This window comes from Schistocerca serialis, chromosome 2 (genome assembly GCF_023864345.2).
Source record: "Schistocerca serialis cubense isolate TAMUIC-IGC-003099 chromosome 2, iqSchSeri2.2, whole genome shotgun sequence".
In the NCBI taxonomy this organism is placed as follows: Eukaryota; Metazoa; Arthropoda; class Insecta; order Orthoptera; family Acrididae; genus Schistocerca; species Schistocerca serialis.
Window position 1 is genome coordinate 191392350 of NC_064639.1, and position 24420 is coordinate 191416769.

The window sequence follows — 24420 nt, forward strand, 5'->3', positions numbered from 1 at the left end:
AAACAAAACCAGTGACAGAGTTGATCACGCGAACAGCGAGTGGTACACATGTGATGTACACATGTAACTTATAGTCGTCTGGAGCGGGCAAGAAATGTCTGATTGTCGGAAACGAACTAGGAACGAGTAAAGTGCCGAGATTTCGAAGCAGTTTAATGGTAGAGCCCTTGCAATTGGCACAGAGAGCTTCCACAAAATAAGAGGAACACTCCCATTGGTCGAAAAAAGCCGTGGCATGGAGAACAAAAGAACCCAGGTGGGGAGACAGCTCGGCTACGAGAAAGACAAGTCCGAAATTTTGCGAGGACTCTTCCCTGAACTGGTGTCAAGTGCAGAACGGGCCGCATAACGCTCTGTACGGCGCAAAGGAGAAATTTGTGTGAACACTGCTATTACTGCGGCTGACATTCAGCTAGATATTAGCTGTAGAATCGTTGAGCTCCAACTGTGGAGAAACGAACCAGCTAATTAGTTAATTGTTCTTGCAAGGACTGAGAGGGCATTTTGATATGCACGCTGCTCCAGCCATGCGCTTGCATATCGCCGTATTCCAAGACTATGGATCAGTACATGTTTTCTCGCATAACAAGAAACATAGGGAGAGTTTCTGTTGGAAAAATCAGCAGAGGCTTAATTAATTTTTATAGGAATTTCAGAGGACAGGAGCAGCCATGCAGATGACAGCTCATTCAGCTAAGGTAAATATCGTGAGGAGAGGCGTAAAGTTGTTGGTTCATCAGCTTGTGTCCACTGTAAACTCGAGCGACCTTGGGTAATCTTTTGCTCAACTTATACCAAAACTAACCATCCTTAGTAGACTTGATTGTCACCCTAAATAGTACTGAACTTTGAACCGGAATCAGATGATTTATCATAGTACTGGCCAACATCATGACGTAGGCGTAGGAATAGTGTTGTAAATAAACTTCTAGTTAAAATTTACCATTGTTGTCTATAGGATTATTTCACTTTCTGCAGACGAGATGCGCTCGTTTGACAACTGTCGTAACATTGTCACATTGTAAACTGTGTAAATGCGTGTATTTCTGTGATAAGATTGCTACATTAAACCAAAAATATTTACAGCTTACACAGTTGTTGTTCTGTCCTCAAACCCTTACAATGTAAATGTATTGTTATTGATGTGTAACTGGCTTAAACGTACACAACAAATACCAAGAGAAGGCTGGGTCTCTCAGTTTCTAGCAGCAGCCTCCATATGGCGCTCACCAACTGGGACCACTTTCTGCTTCTGCACCACGTCCATCTCTGCGTCATGCTCGTCCACCTATAGTGTTTCTAGGATCCAAAAGGAGGGCTGTAAACCACTGACCACATTAATTCCGACTTGTACCTGGCAGAGACGGAAATCCTTCCTCTAACAGTCACAAGCCACTCGTACAATTCCGATCCTATAGTTGGACGAGACAGTTCAAATCCTGCAGTCAAACAGTTCAGTTCACTGCATGCAATTAAGCTGTGGCCACAGTTCTACGAGTTCCGTTAAGAACAAAACATTCCGACGCATTAGTCGCTAATTACAGAGTGTTGAGACAACCAAGAATGTCTGAAAAATTACGTTCAGTCATAGTGAAAATATCATAGACAGGCAAGAGACAACAAAGTAATTTACACTTCATTCTGTAGGAGATAGGACATCAAGTGCCAAACATCAAATTGCACCGAAGTTAAGTACCATTTTGTAACACACTCTTAATAAATGTTATTCGTTATTTCTTATTGTGTTCCCACATTTCGGTTCTAGTGCAGTCCTGCTGCGATAGTACCTAACTGATACTGCTACTGAGTGTACGACGAGGGCAGACTATGTTGACACTCGGCTTGGGGGCTGATGGGAGCGACGGGAAAGACATTTCCCATTTGCAGTCTCTCCTGTCATCCTCTGCCACAACTGTCATCTTAGCTTGAGCGAATATTAGTGCTCTTCCAAAGAGAATCCCATACAAGCAAACAAGTTCCTTCTCTAAATATAGTTATTGATACTTTAGGTACTTTGTCTATGCAGGGCTCTGTTTAAGAAGAATAGCTCAATGTAGTCATAGGGTCGAGCCGCGCACATCTGCTTTCGTGCTCCGTAACTAACTCGCTGTGAATAATAATCTGTAGCCGTGATGCTACAGTCAAACAGTTTGTGCACTAGTTACATTTCAAATCAATAAATTACACAAAAACGCAAAATAAAAGTTATATGAATAATTTAATAACAAAGGTTCTGCTCTAACGTCTGTAATTGATGTGAGTGACAGAGAACTACATTGAATAATGTTTATTCACGAATGGCCATCTCAAATAAACAGGAAATGGTCCTACAACATCCATTTAAAATACAGACAGAAAATACCCTTGTCAAATGCAGCAAAGTTAAGTCGGGAGCGTTAAGAGAAAGGTAGCAATATCTCCAAACTAAACAGTCATCAAAGATATGCAAACATTAAGTCCATTTTGTAATCACAGTACACACTATATTGACTATCTAAAAACAGTTCAGAGTTCAACATAATGATTCCAAAATGAAATTTTCGTTCTGCAGCGGAGTGTGCGCCGATATGAATCTTCCTGGCAGATTAAAACTGTGTGTCGGACACAGACTCGAACTTCGAATCTTTACTTTTTGCGAGCAAGTTTGAAATGTGGAGATGAGATATTGGCGGAAGTAAAGCTGTGATGACAGGTCGTGAATCGTGCTGTGGTAGCTCAGCCGGTAGAGCACTTGCCCGCAAAAGGCAAAGGTCCCGAATTCGAGTCTCTGTCTGGCACACAGCTTTAATCTGCTGGGAAGTTTCAACATGATGACTCACAAATTGACACAAGCAATACAATGAATAGTAACGCATACTCTGCCTACCCTCAGTTCCGTAATTCAAATGGAAAAAGTTAGAATCCTACTCTGGCACATATTCAGACCTCTCAAAGTTTAAAGTCCTTTCAGAGATTAAAGTCTGGTATCGGCTGTTCACCACCTAGACTCAATCACCTATACAACCGAATCACGCATGTTACTGTGAAACGTCCCGCGCCACTACTGCCAGCTAAATAAAAGATTCAAACTACGGAAGGCACTAACTACTGATAGGGATAGTTAGCAAATGAAAGATATTAATAGAGAACAAACAATGTATTTACCTTGATAGTCATAATATATATAGCAGTTCATGACAAATTACAAAACTCCGCCATCTCTCTCCCCACATCCACCACTGCTGGCGGCTCACCTCCAACTGCGCAACGCTACGCGCTGTTCACATCCAGCTGCCGCTGCCCAACACTACAATGGCAGAAAACAATGCAAACTAGCCACAGACTGCACACAGCACAGCCAGTGATTTTCATACAGGGCGCTACGTAACGTTGCCAATAAGAAAACATAAACAGCCTACTTACAACTGTAGACAGATCAACTTTCATTCTGCACTCAACATAAAGTGAGCAGAATAGCACCCATGAGCTCTTTACTCGAAAAGTCCCAGTCTTCAGTTGACTTCCATAGAATTCTGCACTCAACATAAAGCGAGCAGAATAGCACCCATGAGCTCTTTACTCGAAAAGTTCCAGTCTTCAGTTGACTTCCATAGAGTTCTATTACTGTCTGCTCTTCCTTTGGTTGAAGGCCGTCCTCACCAAAACTACATCTTCCTTACATGCTACAAACATGATGTGACTCATCATGATCACTTCCCAGACTAAACTAATATGTTACAGGAAGATATGTTTAAGAAATGTTATAAATATTGAGTCACAGACAGATCGTTCAGAATAATTACAAATAAAGGGTTGTCATAAATAAATAAGCTAGTGTTTTTGCGCCAGTGCACTCATGTTAAATGATAACGAATTGTCGTTACAAACTATTTAAACAATTATTTAGGGCTGCCTAATAGAAGCCTCTTTTGGTTCTCTGTCCAACTGTGGTGTCCGCTACCATATGCAACTGACCGCTTTTAAATTTGCACAGTTTTGTAATAACACTTGCAATCAAAATTTGAATAAAGTTGCTGGCAAAACAGAAAACTGTTCATTAAGAGAGACAAACAAAATGACAAAACATGAAGTCTTCATGGTGTACTCGTTTGTTGTGCAACTGTTGAGGATATGCTGTTCAGACAAACATTTGCATAATGAAAAGATATAAAAAACACAATAAACTAATAAATTAAATAGATACATATAAGTAGCTTTCACTGTTGATAGCTGTAGTGCAATGCTGTCATCTGAGATATGATACGCTGAAATCACATGAAGCGCTTAAAAGTTGTTAATTCAGAGGTTCATTATAAAAATTTTTATTCGCTGTTAAATATTAACTTTTTAGTTTTAAAGACATTGAAATATTGTTGTATCATTGTACGCACCAGACTTTTATGAGCTGTCAAACATATTGAGGTGTGCTGATTGTGAACTATTACAGATTCTTGAAGAACTCTAAGAAGCCATCTTTCAGTTTGTCTCAAAGCCCACCGTTGCTGGTCATTCCGCATTCTGCTAGGCGAGCGACCATTGTCCAGCTCCGCTCTGTTGGGATTCACCCACATCTGGTCTTCATTTTGGGTGGACCTGGAGCAGGCGCTATGTCTGCCATGAGCCCCAGGCTCAGTTCCGTTCAGCCCACCTTGTAGCAATTCTGAGTGAGGGACTAGCTCGCCTAAATAAGCGTAACATTACTCTGTCAAGCGAGTATATATGCTGCTAGTTCAATCATGGCGTTTCCACGCAATTTATTCAACAGTAGCAGGAAACCGCTGTTCTGTTACCGAGGATATCTGGGCAGAATTAATAACAGCTTTTAGTTGCAGCATTCCCAACAATTATCCATCGCATGTAATGGAAAAAGAGGAAAATCGTAATATTCGCACTGTCATTTAACTTAAAACAGCAATGTATTTTTTTTTTCGGATGTCTGCAGGTATACTCACCGATATTCGTATCGGTTCTACCTTTTGTCGGTAAACTAAGTATTACTGCGAATGACCGCGAATATGTCTGCGAAAAACCGCATCAGCGTAGACCTCCTCAGGGTCATCTCACAAGATATATTTCTCCACGAATGAAGATGGGAACTTTTGGTAGATTTTCCTCGTGCATAAGGCAACGAATTCTTTGTTCTCAAAAGAACCATATACTTGTTTAAAAGTATGTCTTCTACATTCATTCGCGAACAACATTCTACTACTTTTTACAGTTACGTTTAATACCAAAGCTTTCTTTTCGCTTTCACAAATGTTCAGAGTGCCCTTCACCGGAAGCACGAGAGACGTCCAAACCACAGTCAAACTCGTCAAGTGCTTTTGTGAGCATCTTTGGAGTTATGATGTTCACTGCTGTTGATACGTGGCGTTGTCTATCACTCAAAATTATTAGAAGGGGAGGCAGATGTTTGGAGCCTAAAAAAAGTGACACATACCTTGAAATCAAGTGACCTTTGAGGCGAATGGTTCATCCCCATCCCCGTACGTCCCTTTCGGCGATTCATTGTTAAGGCAATTTATTGTTAAGAAACGATCTCACATCGTGGTGCCAATGCAGTATTGGCCTATCCTGTCTAGTAATGGAATTTTCGGCGTTTTCTTGCAATTGTGGAAAAAGTCAGATATGCTATTGTCATCTTCGAATGCTTTGACATGTAGGAGTTGCAGCGTCGTACTCAGACAAAAAGTACTCCTCACAACTTGTAACTTCATCGCACCTTTTTAACCGAAGATCGCCAATCGCCTTTTGTTCCTGTATTATCGCCATTTTAATTCGACGCATATTGGCAATGAATGACTGAGCGACTATCGGGATAACTCCTGTCGTCAATAACATAACCAGAAGCACACAACCGGCGCCGATTCGCAAGTTAAAATTCACTCCAAACTTACACGTTCATTCGTGTAGAAGATATTAACTGCCTGACAAAAAAAGTGAAGCACGCAGAAGACACGTTCGGATGTCAATGTAACTTCACAGATGCACACATCAACAGCTAGTATATCGACGATTAGAGTTGCAGTTCTCTGTTATTGGTACAATGGTCAACAGAGCGCATTAGCATTGTTTATGTTGCTGTTGTTACAAGACGTGAACAGCTTCAGATGTTAAGTGATCACTGTGAAGGACATCGGTATGTTGCATAATTGTGTAAGACGTAGTTATCAGCCAGGCTGAGTTCGAAAGTTATGCAACTGTGGGCCTCCATCTGGCTAGGTGGTCGGTCGAATCGTGAAATATCCAGATTTTTGGCGCATTTTGCTGTGACAGTGGTGCGATGTCGGACATATGGGAACGCGTGGCCAAGCATACACGTCACCAAGGCTCCGACTGACCGAATAGTCATCGGAAGGAAGAATCACCCCGTAGTGCACCAGCATCTTGTAACCTCTTCAAATCTGCGCCTGCTGTCCGGGCCGACCCTGCGTGACTGCGCGACAAGGCTCAAGCGGTAGAATAGAATTTGCTTGAGCTTAATTTGTCATTGTTTACGTTCTAAGGATTTTTTTGTTAAAAAAGACTGTGCAAGAGTTATCTTTTACGTACTTACTGTTTGAGAGAGGTTTTAATGTGGTTTATTTTTCTCTGTTGCTGGCACTGATTCCTCGTGGTACCAAGAATCAAAAGTTTAGTCATGTCAGTCTGTGGTTAAAATTTAAAAGGACTTATTTTCATTTAATAACCTCTTATGTTCAGAGGTATTTGGTGATTATTGTATTTTATTTTGTGCTATCATGTTCACTGTAAATAAATGGGATCATTCAAAGGACAAATGATGCAAGAACTGTGGACCTACCCTTCCATGTGATTCTTTTCCTATCGCAACCTTTATCTTCAGGTTTCATATGATTTCAGGGCACAGTTGATTGGGGGAACTCTGACGGCACAACGTTACGTCACGGGCATCCTGCGTCCTCATGTGTCACCACTTATGTGACATTACCATGGTGCCATTTTTCAAAAGGACGATCCTCGTCCGTATGGCACGTGTCTTTATGAATTTTCTGCGTGATGTTGAGGTACTAGCGTGGCCAGCAAAATAGCCACATTCGTCCTCGATAGCCCGATAGAACATGTGCGGCACTATATCGGGAGTGAACTGTGTCTTAGTGACAGTTTACGGCTATAAGGAACCAGCTACAACAGTTTTGGCCCAGTCTGTCTAGCGGACAATGCCACACTCATAAGAGCTCGATTTTGTAAACACATACCCTGTCAGCCAGTGAATTTTCATTTAGTTTCCTCCTCCGCTTCTGGTGCTTACACTTTTTTCGTCAGACAGTGTTGTCTTGTGAAACCAGATGAATCTGTATGAAACAGCATGTATATTAATAATAAGAAACAAACAACGCATTAGTATACCACACGAAAGTTCTTCTGACAAGCAACGCCCTCTGGTGCCGTTGACACGTGCACCAACTACCAACATGATGAATCATGGACGCAGTGACGCTTCACATTCCTTCACAATATGCAAACGAAGATTCTCTGTATCTTGTACTGGGGACTCTCAATATGTCCTATACATAAAAGAATAGTGAATTTAAGTCCTGAGAATGTTGATGACAGAGAACGCCTACATCTCTTCCCAGGCACTCACGACGAATCGCCAATACAACTACTGAGGGATTTCTAGCGTCCAGAATCGGCAAAAAAAAAAAAAAAAACTTCTGGATGACGCGTTCTTAATAATTACAGCAAGTCATAGTGAGACTTTTGAAATTAACAACTAAACTTTTATTTTATTAAAATTCGTAGTTAGTTTTTCGTTTCAGTTTTTAGACGTAAAACAGGCAGGTACAATGAAGTCTTACCTCTCCAAAGCTTAGATGACTAAAACGAGGCTCAATTAATATTCGAGGATGAGTAAATAAATAATGAACCACAAATGCCAGAATACTGGATGCCATTTTGACTCCGTGTGGTTCTAGACGGCGACAGCTTAGGTCTGGTGGAAGATAGGCTACCCACAGTTAGTGAGTTCCAGCCAGTGCAAGATGGCAGACGAAGCTATAGAAATGAGCCGGACTAGAATTGAGCACCGGACTAGAATTGAGCACAGTTGTGCGATTTGCGGCCCATGGGGTATTGTTTCCTCAGTCTTCGTTGGATTTGTCAACATTCAATCATCGACTGTACTCAAATACAGAATTTTACACATTACTTATCTTCATTGGTGGTAGAACAGACATATCTCCGTATTTTAAGATAATTTTTATTCGATTCAAGCTAGAGTATCTACCATGTCAGTGGCCTGGAGAGGGACCAACTAAAAATGCAGTTCGTGTTTTGTTTCAGACAAATGACAAATATCTGTGTAAATGATGGTACTGTGAGATGAACAAGAAAAGTAACACTTACGTCCAATAGCAGTGTTTTGATTATGTTGTATTTTTCGAAAACTGGGAGTGTACATGGTCGCAGGCATGAGCTGAAAGTGTACCAATGACTACGAGTGACGACTATGAGGTCACGCATCACACATCACTTTACTACGAGTATGTGATATGCATGTGCGTTAGCCCGAGGTTGCTCCACGCGTTATGAAGTACCCCGTTATCAGTCCACATAGCATACATGACGGTAACATGGGTTGCCTAACTATCAGGTAACCACCTGTTCGCTTTCCTCCTAAATAACGTTTCTTTCTGCGCTAACCGTAGAGATTAGCGTTTATTACCAAAGATATCTTTGTTTTAATATCTCTTTGTATGCTGATTTCTAACACATCCTGCAAACTTGGTTCATGTTCACGATTTCAAAGCTGTAAGCAGCATTGTGAACACCTGTTTCATGAATGATGGGATGTAGTCTCCGTAATGACATGTGCGATAACGTCTCATGCCGATGTTTGCTGTATGTCAATTTTCATTGTTTCTCCCCAAAAATATTCTCATTCTTCTTTAAGTGTCACATTTGAAACCCCAGTTACCCGGTCACCAACCCATTCTAAAATCACATTAGATTTTTTCGACTGTTCGTTCCGTTAGTTCGTACCTGGGCTAATGTTCGAAAACAGTTCTTGCTACCCAGTCAACAAGAGCCAGAGGAACATTTATGGGATAACTAAAACAGGGTCAAAAAGCTGATAAATCGCTCTGTGTTATCCACGTGTCGACTTATGACCTGAATAAGAAGTATCTTTTCAAGAACACGAGGAAAATTGAGGTAAAATCTGTGTTAGGGTATCTAAAAGTTTTCTGTTGAATTAATAAAAGTTCCTGCATGGATTAATAACGGTGCACTGATTCCGCATCTAGAAACCCTGTTAGAAAAAATCGGTAATAGCGTCTTGCAACTTGGAACTGAAAAGCTAGGGAGTTTGCAAGGCATGAAGTCGATATGTGGTGCCGAGAAACTTCTACTTGCCACGCAGTGTGTCATGCAGGCGGCACAAAATGCAACAAAAAAGTTTCTAAAATCTGAGAGGCAGCTGACTGAAATAACGTCACAGTTCCATAAGAGTGTTGCATACAAAACTACATTAAATAAGTTTTTCACATCTTGAGAAAGCAATTCTTTTCGTTATACTGCTCCGTCATCTCAAAAGTAATTTCTAGTACAGTCGTCCCAGGTACGCATGGCTGTATAGCGGGGACGAGGTACGGACGCTACTACGACTTTCTAGCTGACGCTCTAGGCGTATCCGGGCGCAGATGACATACGAAAAATCTCTCTGAAATTCTATGAGATATTGGCCTGTGACAATGAAATACCTCTAGTTCTTTAATTAGTTGCTTGTAAGTTTTCCAATTATTATTTTATTTCTAATAGAGGGCTGATGCCAGCGAAACTGGAGAAAAACCATCACAGTACTTCAGTAAACATTGCTAAAATAACGTAAAAACGTTGCTGAACCATAGTCCTTCACCTCCAACAAAATATGTTCATCATTTAGTGTGCTTTCAAATATTACAAATTCAGTTATAAAATTATGTACAGCATCACTTATTCCTTAACTGGAATATCTAAATTGTTCTCGCAGTTCAAACAGTTAACGTAGCATGTTTTTAGTTTTATACTGGAAAATAACATTTGCTTAATAGCCTGCAAATAATGAATATATTCTAAAATGGCCTTTAGGAAGATATTTTCTACAGAAATCCACAGGAAGGTTCAACGCTTTGATGACATAACCGACATTCTAGCCAAGGCGAGGCGCGAGTTGAATGACATCCGCAAGACGTGAGAGTTTCACATGGTTGTGTGGACGTTCTGTGCGGTGTACTCGTATGAGGGTACGGGGGGGGGGGGGGGAGGAGGAGCCGGTGTGGGCGGGGGGGGGGGGAGGGGGGGAGGAATATGCAGAACACCCGTAGCATCAAAACCACCATCTTAAATGTTCTCTATTTTTGGTTAATTCTTTCTCAAACTTGTCAGACTGTTTCTGACTGATGTGGTTGTCGTTAGTGGTCCCTCTCACACAGATAGCTCGCTCATTAATTACCCAATAGGTTTTCAGTCGAGATGGTGACAGCGCAGCAAACAAAAGGCGTTTTGTATTTAACGTTTCAACAGACGCAGCTCAGTTACAACGGCACGGAGAGTTTTCATGGGGCCTATGACACTATAACCCATGCAGCTCAACGCTTTCGACGATGACAGAAGTTGTTTTAAGGACAGGTTGTTTATGGATGGGGAAATCCACAGGTCGCCCTCCTGCGCTTGTCCAAGAAGTAGACAGCATTTAAAAGAGTTCTGCACGCAGTCCACAGACGTGTACTCATCGTGACAGCCAAGGGGTAGCCATGCCTCATATGTTTGTCTGGCGTGTTATGCGATGGCGTTTCAGTTTGAAACCATACACATTAAATTACTACAAGCCGCACGTGACGATGATAAGCAACAACGTGTAGAATTTTGGGAACCTGTTCTGGGTGCGGAGGTGGAAGATAACAAATTTCATTTATGTTAAGTACTACTTAAAAAACAGTCGTAGGTTGCAAAATATGCTTTATTATTTTAAGAGCAACGAGTTTCGTCCGGATAGCGCATCATCAGGTTATGTTAAAAAATCAGAAATTTTCTGCCAAAAAGCATCCGTAAGGAATGCGAGATAGCATGAGATTGCCTTTTAGTACGTTTTATTCGATATCTTGCCCTGTTGACGGATGACTTTTGGCGAAAAATTCTGATTTTTTAACATATCTGATGACGCCCCATCCGGGCGAAACGCGTTTCTCTTTACAGAATATCGTGCAACCTAAGATTCTTTTTCAGATAGTAGCAATAGGTTTTCTACCACCACGTCAAGATAGAATGGAATAATTTTCATGTTTAGTGTTCAGTTACGCGGCTACGTTCCATTCACGCGGAAAGTGAACCGCAAGAAAGAACGAATATGGGGAACACAATAGCCATGCGCCGTAGTCCAGTACGAAAGGGCTAAACCACATCTGATCCCCAAGAAAATATTTACGGTTTTATTTCTCGGAGACTGTGGTTACGGAAATTGCATAATATATAGAGTTAACACGGCGAAAATTTCATTTATCAGCAAAACGGAGCGTCATAAGACTGTTACGTGCGTGTAACAGTATTTTTTAACAACCAGTATATCCCCTCCGACGCCGATTCTTCATGGACTCGGACTCGCAGGTATCAAACAGCTTCACATGGCGCCGACTGCCTTACAAATGACTCAACGTGATAAATATTTGACGTTAAGGATGTTGTTGTTGTTGTTGTCGTCTTCAGTACTGAGACTGGTTTGATGCAGCTCTCCATGCTAGTCTATCCTGCGCAAGCTTCTTCATCTGCCAGTACCCACTGCAACCTACAACCATCTGAATCTGTTTAGTGTATTCATCTCTTGGTCTCCCTCTAGGATTTTTACCCTCCACGCTGCCCTCCACTACTAAACTGGTGATCCCTTGATGCCTCAGAACATGTCCTACCAACCGATCCCTTCTTCTAGTCAAGTTGTGCCACAAACTCCTCCCCAATTCAATTCAATACGTCCTCATTAGTTATGTGATCTACCCATCTAATCTTCAGCATTCTTCTGTAGCACCACATTTCGAAAGCTTCTATTCTCTTCTTGTCTAAATTATTTATCGCCCATGTTTCACTTCCACACATGGCTACACTCCATACAAATACTTTCAGAAACGACTTCCTGACACTTCAATCAATACACGATGTTAACAAATTTCTCTTCTTCAGAAACGCTGTCCTTGCTATTGCCAGTCTACATTTTATATTCTCTCTACTTCGACCATCATCAGTTATTTTGCTCCCCAAATAGCAAAACTCCTTTACTACTTTAAGTGTCTCATTTCCCAATCTAATTCCCTCAGCATCACCCGACTGAATTCGACTACATTCCATTATCCTCGTTCTGCTTTTATTGATGTTCATCTTATATCCTCCTTTCAAGACACTGTCCATTCCGTTCATCTGCTCTCTCAATTACAATGTCATCGGCAAACCTCAAAGTTCTTATTTCATCTCCATGGATTTTAATACCTACTCCGCATTTTTCTTTTGTTTCCTTACCTGCTTGCTAAATATGCAGATTGAATTATGCTTCCCTTTCATGTCGCTCGACTCTCATAATTACCATCTGGTTTCTGTACAAAGTGTAAATAGCCTTTCGCTCCCTGTATTTTACCCCTCCCACCTTCAGAATTTGTAACAGAGTATTCCAGTCAGCATTGTCAAAAGCTTTCTCTGAGTCTACAAATGCTAGAAACGTAGGTTTGCCTTTCCTTATTCTATCTTCTAAGATAAGTCGTAGGGTCAGTATTGCCTCACGTGTTCCAATATTTCTACGAAATCCAAACTGATCTTCCCCGAGGTCGGCTTCTACCAGTTTTTCCATTCGTCTGTAAAGAATTCGCGTTAGTATTTTGCAGCCGTGACTTATGAAACTGATAGTTCGGTAATTTTCATATCTGTCAACACCTGCTTTCTTTGTAATTGGAATTGTTATATTCTTCTTCACGTCTGAGGGTATTTCGCGTATCTCATACATCTTGCTCACCAGATGGTATAGTTTTGTCAGGAATGGCTCTCCCAAGGTTGTGAGTTGTTCAAATGGAATGTTGTCTACTCCCGGGGACTTGTTTCGACTCAGGTCTTTCAGTGCTCTGTCAAACTCTTCACGCAGTATCATATCTTCCATTTCATCTTCATCTACATCCTCTTCCATTTCCATATTATTGTCCTTAAGTACGTCGCCCTTGTATAGACCCTCTATATACTTCTACCACCTTTCTGCTTTCCCTTCTTTGCTTAGAACTGGGTTTCCATCTGAGCTCTTGATATTCATACAAGTGGTTCTCTTTTCTCCAAAGGCCTCTTTAATTTTCCTGTAGGCAGTATCTATCTTACCCCTAGTCAGATAAGCATCTACATCCTTACATTTGTCCTCTAGCCATCCACACTTGGCCATTTTGCACTTCCTGTCAATCTCATTTTTGAGACGTTGGTATTCCTTTTTGCCTGCTTCATTTACTGCATTTTTATATTTTCTCCTTTCATCAGTTAAATTCAATATTTCTTCTGTTACCCAAGGATTTCTACTAGCCCTCGTCTTTTTACCTATTTGATCCTCTGCTGTCTTCACTATTTCATCCCTCAAAGCCACCCATTCTTCTTCTACTGTATTTCTTTCCCCCATGCCTGTCAATCGTTCCTTTATGCTCTCCCTGAAACTCTGTACAACCTCTGGTTCTTTCAGTTTATCCAGGTCCCATCTCCTGAATTTCCCACCTTTTTGCAGTTTCTTCAATTTTAATCTACAGTTCATAACCAATAGATTGTGGTCAGAGTCCACATCTGCCCCTGGAAATGTCTTACAATTTAAAACCTGGTTCCTAAATCTCTGTCTTACCATTATATAACCTATCTGAAACCTTCTAGTATCTCCAGGGTTCTTCCATGTATACAACCTTCTTTCATGATTCTTGAACCAAGTGTTAGCTATAATTAAGTTATGCTGTGCGCAAAATTCTACCAGGCGGCTTCCTCTTTCATTTCTTTGCCCCAATCCATATTCACCTACTACGTTTCCTTGTCTTCCTTTTCCAGGTGTCGAATTCTAGTCACCCATGACTATTAAATTTTCGTCTCCTTTCACTACCTGAATAATTTCTCTCATCATACATGTTATCAACTTCCTCATCATCTGCGGAGCTAGTTGGCATATAAACTTGTACTGCTGTAGTAGTCGTGGGATTCGTGTCTCTCTTGGCGACAATAATGCGTTCACTATGCTGTTTGTAGTAGCTTACCCGCACTCCTATTTTTTCATTCATTATTAAACCTACTCCTGCATTACCCCTATTTGATTTTGTATTTATAACCTGTATTCATCTGACAAAAAGTCATGTTCCTCCTGCCACCGAACTTCACTAATTCCCAGTATATCTAACTTTAAGCCATCCATTTCCCTTTCTTAAATTTTCTAACCTACCTGCCCGATTAAGGGATCTGACATTCCACGCTCCGATCCGTTAAGGATATAAGCGAAAAAAGGTTTAGAAAAGCTTGTTGGAAGACGCTAAGCGCTCTCAATATCTAGCAATGGATGAGCGTATCCTCGGCATTTGAAGGAAAAGCTCGTCCATCAGCGAAGCAGAATCCTAACCGAAGGGGCTCGGGTTCAATTCCCAGTCGGGTAGGAGGTTTTCTCCGCTGCGGAGCTGGGTGTTGTGTTATCCGTACATTCATATAATCATAAATGACGAAAGTCCCCTCAACAAACGGCATTATATCGTCTTTTCACTATTGAGATGGCTGTATGGGTACAAACAGAAAGTCGAGAGAGTGAAAAAAAAAAAAAAAAGCAGAAGCTAGTTTTTCAAGAATTTCAGTGTTTATGACGTCATATCTCCTGCACTATGTGTCGCACAAAGATATAATTTTGCATAAACATTCTCTGATATATGGTGGAGACTGCCTACAAAATATGTTGCGAACAGTTTTAGTAGTTAAGACATACCATATGAAAACGTTACCACTGAGGCTGAAATTTTAGTTAAAAAAAAAGCGCAAATGCAATATCGTATGTGTGATAATTTGCGCGCCGTCTGCTAACGCTGCACTAATATCTATTCAGAGTTTCTAATTGGAATCCTTGCCTTATATCTATATCTTGTCGTTCAAGAGTTGGCTGCCTCTACATCTACATACATACGCACACACTCCGTAAGCTACCGTATGATGCGTGGCTGATGGTATTCTGTACTACTACTAGTCATATCCTTTCCTGTTCCACCCGCAAATAGAACGAGAGAAAAGTGACTATCTGTATGCCTCGGTACGAGTCCTAATGTTTTCAATTTTATCTTCGCACTCCTTACGCGAAATGTACGTTGACGGTAGTACAACTGTTCTGCAGCCAGCCTCAAATGCTGGGTCTTTGAATTTTCTCGATATTGCTCCCCGAAAAGAATTATCGCCTTCCCTACAGTGATTCACGTTTGAGTCCCCGAAGCAACTCCGTAATATTTGCGTGTTTTTCTGTAACCTACAGGTAACAGTTCTAGCAGCCTGTCTCTGAACTGATTCGATGTCTTCCCTTAACCGACCTGGTGCGGGTTCCAAAGACTCGAGCAGTACTCAACAAAGGGTCGCGCTAGTGCCCTGTATGACGTTTTCTTTAAACATGAACCACACTTTCGTAAAATTCACCCAGTAAATCGAAGTCGACCATTCGTTTTCCCTACTACAATCGTTACATGCTTATCCCGTTTCTTATTGCTTTGCAACGTTACTCTTAGATACTTAATCAACATAACTGGGTTAGGGAGCACACCACTAATGTTGTATTCGTACAGTGTGGGCTCCTACCCATCTGCAATAACTTACATTTTTCCACATTTAGAGCTAGCTATCACTCACCACACCAACCGGAAATTTTGTGTACGTCGTTTTGTATACTCCTACAGCCACTCAACGCCGACACCTTCCCGCAAACCTCAGCATCATCAGCAAACAACCTCAGATTGCTACTCCCTCAGCCAGATCAGTTGTAGCAAATAACGATAGTCCTATCACACTTCCTTGGCGCATTCCTGACCGTACCTTTGAGATGCCATCGACCATAACATCTTGGGTTCTGTTACTTAGGAAGTCTTCGAGCCACTCACATAACTGGGTACCTACTCCGTATGCTTGTACCTTAGTTAATAGCGGGCGCCGTGTCAAACCTAGGAAACATAAGAATATGGAATCCACCTGTTGTCCTTCATCCACAGGTCGCAAAATATCGTGTGAGAAAAGAGCAAGCTGAGTTTCGCCGGAGTCATGCTTTCTAAATCCGTGCTGATTTGTGGTTCAAATGATTCAAATGGCTCTAAGAACTATGGGACTTAGCATCTGAGGTCATCAGTCCCCTAGACGTAGAACTACTTAAACCTAACTAACCTAAGGACATCACACACATCCATGCCCGAGGCAGGATTCGAACCTGCGACCGTAGCAGCAGCGCGGTTCCGGACAGAAGCGCCTAGAACCGCTCGTCTACGGCGGCCGGTGCTGATTTGTGGACACAAGAACTTCCATTACAAGGAAATTTACTATATTCAAACTGGGAATGTAGTGTCTAGGATGCCCGCATTCGCGGATCGCTATACAAACATACACTCCTGGAAATGGAAAGAAGAACACATTGACACCGGTGTGTCAGACCCACCATACTTGCTCCGGACACTGCGAGAGGGCTGTACAAGCAATGATCACACGCACGGCACAGCGGACACACCAGGAACCGCGGTGTTGGCCGTCGAATGGCGCTAGCTGCGCAGCATTTGTGCACCGCCGCCGTCAGTGTCAGCCAGTTTGCCGTGGTATACGGAGCTCCATCGCAGTCTTTAACACTGGTAGCATGCCGCGACAGCGTGGACGTGAACCGTATGTGCAGTTGACGGACTTTGAGCGAGGGCGTATAGTGGGCATGCTGGAGGCCGGGTGGACGTACCGCCGAATTGCTCAACACGTGGGGCGTTAGGTCTCCACAGTACATCGATGTTGTCGCCAGTGGTCGGCGGAAGGTGCACGTGCCCGTCGACCTGGGACCGGACCGCAGCGACGCACGGATGCTCGCCAAGACCGTAGGATCCTACGCAGTGCCGTAGGGGACCGCACCGCCACTTCCCAGCAAATTAGGGACACTGTTGCTCTTGGGGTATCGGCGAGGACCATTCGCAACCGTCTCCATGAAGCTAGGCTACGGTCCCGCACACCGTTAGGCCGTCTTCCGCTCACGCCCCAACATCGTGCAGCCCGCCTCCAGTGGTGTCGCGACAGGCGTGAATGGAAGGACGAATGGAGACGTGTCGTCTTCAGCGATGAGAGTCGCTTCTGCCTTGGTGCCAATGATGGTCGTATGCGTGTTTGGCGCCGTGCAGGTGAGCGCCACAATCAGGACTGCATACGACCGAGGCACACAGGGTCAACACCCGGCATCGTGGTGTGGGGAGCGATCTCCTACACTGGCCGTACACCACTGGTGATCGTCGAGGGGACACTGAATAGTGCACGGTACATCCAAACCGTCATCGAACCCATCGTTCTACCATTCCTAGACCGGCAAGGGAACTTGCTGTTCCAACAGGACAATGCACGTCCGCATGTATCCCGTGCCACCCAACGTGCTCTAGAAGGTGTAAGTCAACTACCCTGGCCAGCAAGATCTCCGGATCTGTCCCCCATTGAGCATGTTTGGGACTGGATGAAGCGTCGTCTCACGCGGTCTGCACGTCCAGCACGAACGCTGGTCCAACTGAGGCGCCAGGTGGAAATGGCATGGCAAGCCGTTCCACAGGACTACATGCAGCATCTCTACGATCGTCTCCATGGGAGAATAGCAGCCTGCATTGCTGCGAAAGGTGGATATACACTGTACTAGTGCCGACATTGTGCATGCTCTGTTGCCTGTGTCTATGTGCCTGTGGTTCTGTCAGTGTGATCATGTGATGTATCTGACCCCAGGAATGTGTCAATAAAGTTTCCCCTTCCTGGGACAATGAATTCACGGTGTTCTTATTTCAATTTCCAGGAGTGTATAAACAAATCGTACTAATGTGTTTTATTAGAAAAAGTACATTAAAACTTAACTTTTGCAGTTATACAGATGTGTCACAAGCAAAGGACGGCGTAAAAAGTAAACAAGCTTCTTCAGTATAGACAATTCTAAGTCTGCACTACATAGAGAGTGCAAAGGATGTGATCCAGCGTTGACGCTGCTACACAAGTGCCTAATCTTGAAGCTGCTATTGAACTGGGCCGTCGCCAGACCGTCGCGGCGCTTACGTCCTCGTCACATAGGGACCGCAGCTGTCGCGATATCGTCCTGGAGGGAGTTGCGATCAGAGTGCGATTGACTGACCACTCCTCACAGCCATCTCTTCTCTGTCGTTCCCGACTGACGTGCCGGCGCGTGACTTTACCGCGTAACAGGGAGTATGTTCAAGGATCCTGCAGGAAACCGATGTTGCGCTGTCAGGCAGAATCAGCTAGGTGTTTGCTTGTGATCCGTGGATCTTATCGAATGAGAGTGTCCGCACGTTCCAGCGTTGCAGGAGCTCCATCGCAGTCCACAGCTGAATGTGGCCGCCTCGCACACAGGAGATCGCACAGCTTTGCGCCACCCTGTTGCTATGATGACAGATGCCTCACCCGACGACTCACCGTGATTTTGTTCAGTGCCAGGTCATCGCAGACATTCTGCAAGTACTTACGAATATCTACGATACTCTGGTTTTCCGCCAAAGAAACTCAATTACAACTCTGTGATTGGAACGCACCTCTGTTACAGGCACCTTTTTGAAGACTACATACAGCGGCGCTACCTATCGGAACTTCCTGAAACTATAAGGGCTGGAGCGGGAATATTCCACGATGCCTCACCACAAATTCCGCAGTTTTTAGACGGAAATTGAATGACAAAAGACAGTGTTACAGTAGTTATTGAATGCCAAAAAAATGGTTCAAATGGCTCTGAGCACTATGTGACTTAACTTCTCAGGTTATCGGTCGCCTAGAACTTAGAACTACTTAAACCTAACTAACCTAAGGACATCACAAACATCCATGCCCGAGGCAGGATTCGAACCTGCGACCGTAGCGGTTGCTCGGTTCCAGACTGTAGCATCTAGAACCGCACGGCCACTACGGCCGGCTATTGAATGCCCCTTCTAGTAACTTTCTTGTTAACCGTCCTGTGTGTACAGTTATCTAGAGCATGCATTCAAGTAAGAACTGTCAAGAAAGCTTGTATGTGGTGCTCTGGCCTAGGTATAGCAGTTTATTTTGAGTTTGTATGTCCTTTAGATTTTTTAAAATTTTGTACTTATTTTGATGAGCAGCACTCTGTAATGCAGTTATTCTACACTACTGGCCATTAAAATTGCTACTCGAAGAAGAAATGCAGTTGATAAACGGGTATTCATTGGACAAATATATTATACTAGAACTGACATGTGATTACACTTCACGTAGTTTGGGTGCATAGATCCTGAGAAATGAGTACCCAGAACAGCCACCTCTGGCCGTAATAACAGCCGTATACTCTGGGCATTGAGTCAAACGGAGCTTGGAAGGCGTGTACAGGTACAGCTGCCCATGCAGCTTTGACACGATATCACAGTTCATCAAGAGTAGTGACTGGCGTATTGTGACGAGCCAGTTGCTCGGCCACCATTGACCAGACGTTTTCAATTGGTGAGAGATCTGGAGAATGTGCAGACCAGGGCAACAGTCGAATATTTTCTGTATCCAGAAAGGCCCGTACAGTACCTGCAACATGCGGTCGTGTATTGTCCTACTGAAATGTAGGGTTTCGCAGGGATCGAATGAAGGGTAGAGCCACGGGTCGTAAAACATCTGAAAAGTAACGTCCACTGTTCAAAGTGCATTCAATGTGAACAAGAGGTGGCCGAGACGTTTAACCAATGGCACCCCATACCATCACGCCGGGTGATACGCCAGTATGACGATGACGAATACACGCTTCCAATGTGCGTTCACCGCGATGTCGCCAAATACGGATGCGACCATCATGATCCTGTAAACATAACCTGGATTCATCCGAAAAAATGACGTTTTGCCATTCGTGCACCCAGTTTCGTCGTTGAGTACACCATCGCACTCGCTCCTTTCTGTGATGCAGCGGCAAAGGTAACCGCAGCCATGGTCTCCGAGCTGATAGTCCATGCTGCTCCAATGTCGTCGAAATGTTCGTGCAGATGGTTTTTTTGTGTTGCAAACGTCCCCATCTGTTGACTCAGGGCCGGCCGCGGTGGTCTCGCGGTTCTAGGCGCGCAGTCCGGTACCGCGCGACTGCCACGATCGCAGGTTCGAATCCTGCCTCGGGCATGGATGTGTGTGATGTCCTTAGGTTAGTTAGGTTTAAGTAGTTCTAAGTTCTAGGGGGCTGATGACCACAGCTGTTAAGTCCCATAGTGCTCAGAGCCATTTGAACCATTTTTGTTGACTCAGGGATCGAGAAGGGCTGCACGATCCGTTACAGCCATGCCGATAAGATGCCTGTCATCTCGACTGCTAGTGATGCGAGGCCCTTTGGGATCCAGCACGGCGTTCCGTATTACCCTCCTGAACCCACCGATTCCATATTCTGCTAACAGTCATTGGATCTCGACCAACGCGAGCAGCAACGTCGCGATACGACAAACCGTAATAGCGATAGGCTACAATCCGACCTTTACCAAAGTCGTAAACGTGATGGTACGCATTTCTCCTCCTTACACGAGACATCACAACAACGTTTCACCAGGCAACGCCGATCAACTGCTGTTTGTGTATGAGAAATCGGTTGGAAACTTTCCTCATGTCAGCACGTTGTAGGTGTCGCCACCGGCTCCAACCTCGTGTGAATGCTCTGAAAAGCTAATCATTTGCATATCACAGCATCTTCTTCCCGTGGGTTAAATTTCGCGTGTGTAGCACGTCATCTTCGTGGTGTAGCAATTTTAATGGCCAGTAGTGTAGTTGTTTTACCATTATGTGGATGTCCTTACGGCCCGTTACCCGTTTTTGAATTTGTTCGTGGATATTGCAACGCCTTGGAAATTTGGCCTGATTCAGAGACTATCATTCAGTGCAGAATAATGTTGTAAGCTTAAAAACAATATCATTTTTAAAACTGCGGAAATTCATTACCAAATTGTTTCCTATTTTTCGTATGTTAATAAATGTAAGTTTTAGAGGTTGTAGTCACTCACAGCTCAACCGGGCCCCACCACTCCTTATTATGGCACAGGATAAAAGATTGATGTAGTATCTTGTACAGGGTGTTTCAAAAATGACCGGTATATTTGAACCGGCAATAAAAACTAAACGAGCAGCGATAGAAATACACCGTTTGTTGCAATATGCTGGGGACAACAGTACATTTTCAGGCGGACAAACTTTCGAAATTACAGTAGTTACAATTTTCAACAACAGATGGCGCTGCACGTGATGTGAAAGATATAGAAGACAACGCAGTCTGTGGGTGCGCTATTCTGTACGTCGTCTTTCTGCTGTAAGCGTGTGCTGTTCACAACGTGCAAGTGTGCTGTAGACAACATGGTTCATTCCTTAGAACAGAGGATTTTTCTGGTGTTGGAATTCCACCGCCTAGAACACAGTGTTGTTGCAACAAGTCGAAGTTTCAACGGAGGTTTAATGTAACCAAAGGACCGAAAAGCGATACAATAAAGGATCTGTTTGAAAAATTTCAACGGACTGGGAACGTGACGGATGAACGTGCTGGAAAGGTAGGGCGACCGCATATGGCAACCACAGAGGGCAACGCGCAGCTAGTGCAGCAGGTGATCCAACAGCGGCCTCGGGTTTCCGTTCGCCGTGTTGCAGCTGCGGTCCAAATGACGCCAACGTCCACGTATCGTCTCATGCGCCAGAGTTTACACCTCTATCCATACAAAATTCAAACGCGGCAACCCCTCAGCGCCGCTACCATTGCTGCACGAGAGACATTCGCTAACGATATAGTGCACAGGATTGATGACGGCGATATGCATGTGGGCAGCATTTGGTTTACTGACGAAGCTTATTTTTACCTGGACGGCTTCGTCAATAAACAGAACTGGCGCATATGGGGAACCGAAAAGCCCCATGTTGCAGTCCCATCGTCCCTGCATCCTCAAAAAGTACTGGTCTGGGCCGCCATTTCTTCCAAAGGAATCATTGGCCCATTTTTCAGATCCGAAACGATTACTGCATCACGCAATCTGGACATTCTTCGTGAATTTGTGGCGGTACAAACTGCCTTAGACGACACTGCGAACACCTCGTGGTTTATGCAACATGGTGCCCGGCCACATCGCACGGCCGACGTCTTTAATTTCCTGAATGAATATTTCGATGATCGTGTGATTGCTTTGGGCTATCCGAAACATACAGGAGGCGGCGTGGATTGGCCTCCCTATTCGGCAGACATGAACCCCTGTGACTTCTTTCTGTGGGGACACTTGAAAGACCAGGTGTACCGCCAGAATCCAGAAACAATTGAACAGCTGAAGCAGTACATCTCATCTGCATGTAGCGCCATTCCGCCAGACACGTTGTCAAAGGTTTCGGGTAATTTCATTCAGAGACTACGCCATATTATTGCTACGTATGGTGGATATGTGGAAAATATCGTACTATAGAGTTTCCCAGACCGCAGCGCCATCTGTTGTTGAAAATTGTAACTACTGTAATTTCGAAAGTTTGTCTGCCTGAAAATGTACTGTTGTCCCAAGCATATTGCAACAAACGGTGTATTTCTATCGCTGCTCGTTTAGTTTTTATTGCCGTTTCAAATATACCGGTCATTTTTGAAACAACCTGTATCTGGCACACAAGAATAGTAGATGGCTTACGTCTCCTTCTTCATTGCATAAATCACATCACGGAAATTCCTTCAGTCCTATTCGGAACAGATGGGGGAAATTTGGCATGGCTTAAGCGCGTAATCGTTGTTATGAATCCTCTGCTTCTACTCGAGTCTTTAAACAAGGGAGTGCATTCACAAGCGTTTCGCAGAGCGCATTAAAACTCTCAGCCCGCTTTCTGTGCACGTCTCTCGAGTTAAAAATTTGAATGCGGACCTCGTTTCTGCTATTCGGTGATGTGGCGGTGGAGGGAACGGGCGAACAGAGGTGGTGCAGCTACCTGACGTCAGAGGCGGCTCGCCAGTTATCGGCATAATGCAGCCCGTTTAATTAGCCACCATTCACTGCGCGGGCTGTGTGGGCCGGGAACACACACACGCCGCGGAACAAGTTACGTCACACGGCAAACCATAGCCCCGCTGCGAGGCCGAGCCGTGAACTGGAAAACTAATTGCCACGATAAACGTATAAATTATATAATGAGATAATGGTTAACGAATAAACAGCGTTAAATTCACAGCATCGAAAAAATCGTTTCATACAACAGCGGCTGTAACTCTCGCTTGTGTTAAACAGGTATCTGCATCTACATCTACACTCTGCGAACGACTGTGAAGCACATAGCAGAGGATACGTCCTGCTGTAGCAGTTATTATGACTTTTTCCCTTTGCATTCACGTATGGAGTGCGGGAAGAACGATTGTTTAAATGCCTCTGCACGTGCTTTTATTAGTCTGATCTTGTCCTCACGACGTATACGGGAGCAATATACAGGGTGAATCACCTAACGTTACCGCTGGATATATTTCGTAAACCACATCAAATACTGACGAACCGATTCCATAGACCGAACGTGAGGAGAGGGGCTAGTATAATTGTTAATACAAACCATACAAAAACGCACGGAAGTACGTTTTTTAACACAAACCTACGTTTTTTTTTAAATGGAACCACGTTAGTTTTTATTAGCGCATCTGAACATATAAACAAATACGTAATCAGTGCCGTTTGTTGCATTGTATAATGTTAATTACATTCGGAGATATTGTAACTAAAGTTGACGCTTGAGTACCACTCCTCCGCTGTTCGATCGTGCGTATCGGAGAGCACTGCAACATACATCGCGTTTCTACAGAATGATCTGCCAACGTTGCTCGAAAATGTCCCACTGGAAACGTGTCGACGTATGTGGTATCAGCATGATGGTGCACCTGCACATTCCGCAATTAACACTAGGCTGACCTTTGACAGGATGTTCGACGGGCGTTTCATAGGACGTGGAGGACGCATAAATTGGCCAGCCCGTTCTCCTGATCTTACACCTCTGGACTTCTTTTTGTGGGGTACGTTAAAGGAGAATGTGTACCGTGATGTGCCTACAACCCCAGAGGATATGAAACAACGTATTGTGGCAGCCTGCGGCGACATTACACCAGATGTACTGCGGCGTGTACGACATTCATTACGACAGAGATTGCAATTGTGTGCAGCAAATGATGGCCACCACATTGAACATCTATTGGCCTGACATGTCGGGACACACTCTATTCCACTCCGTAATTGAAAACGGAAACCACGTGTGTGCGTG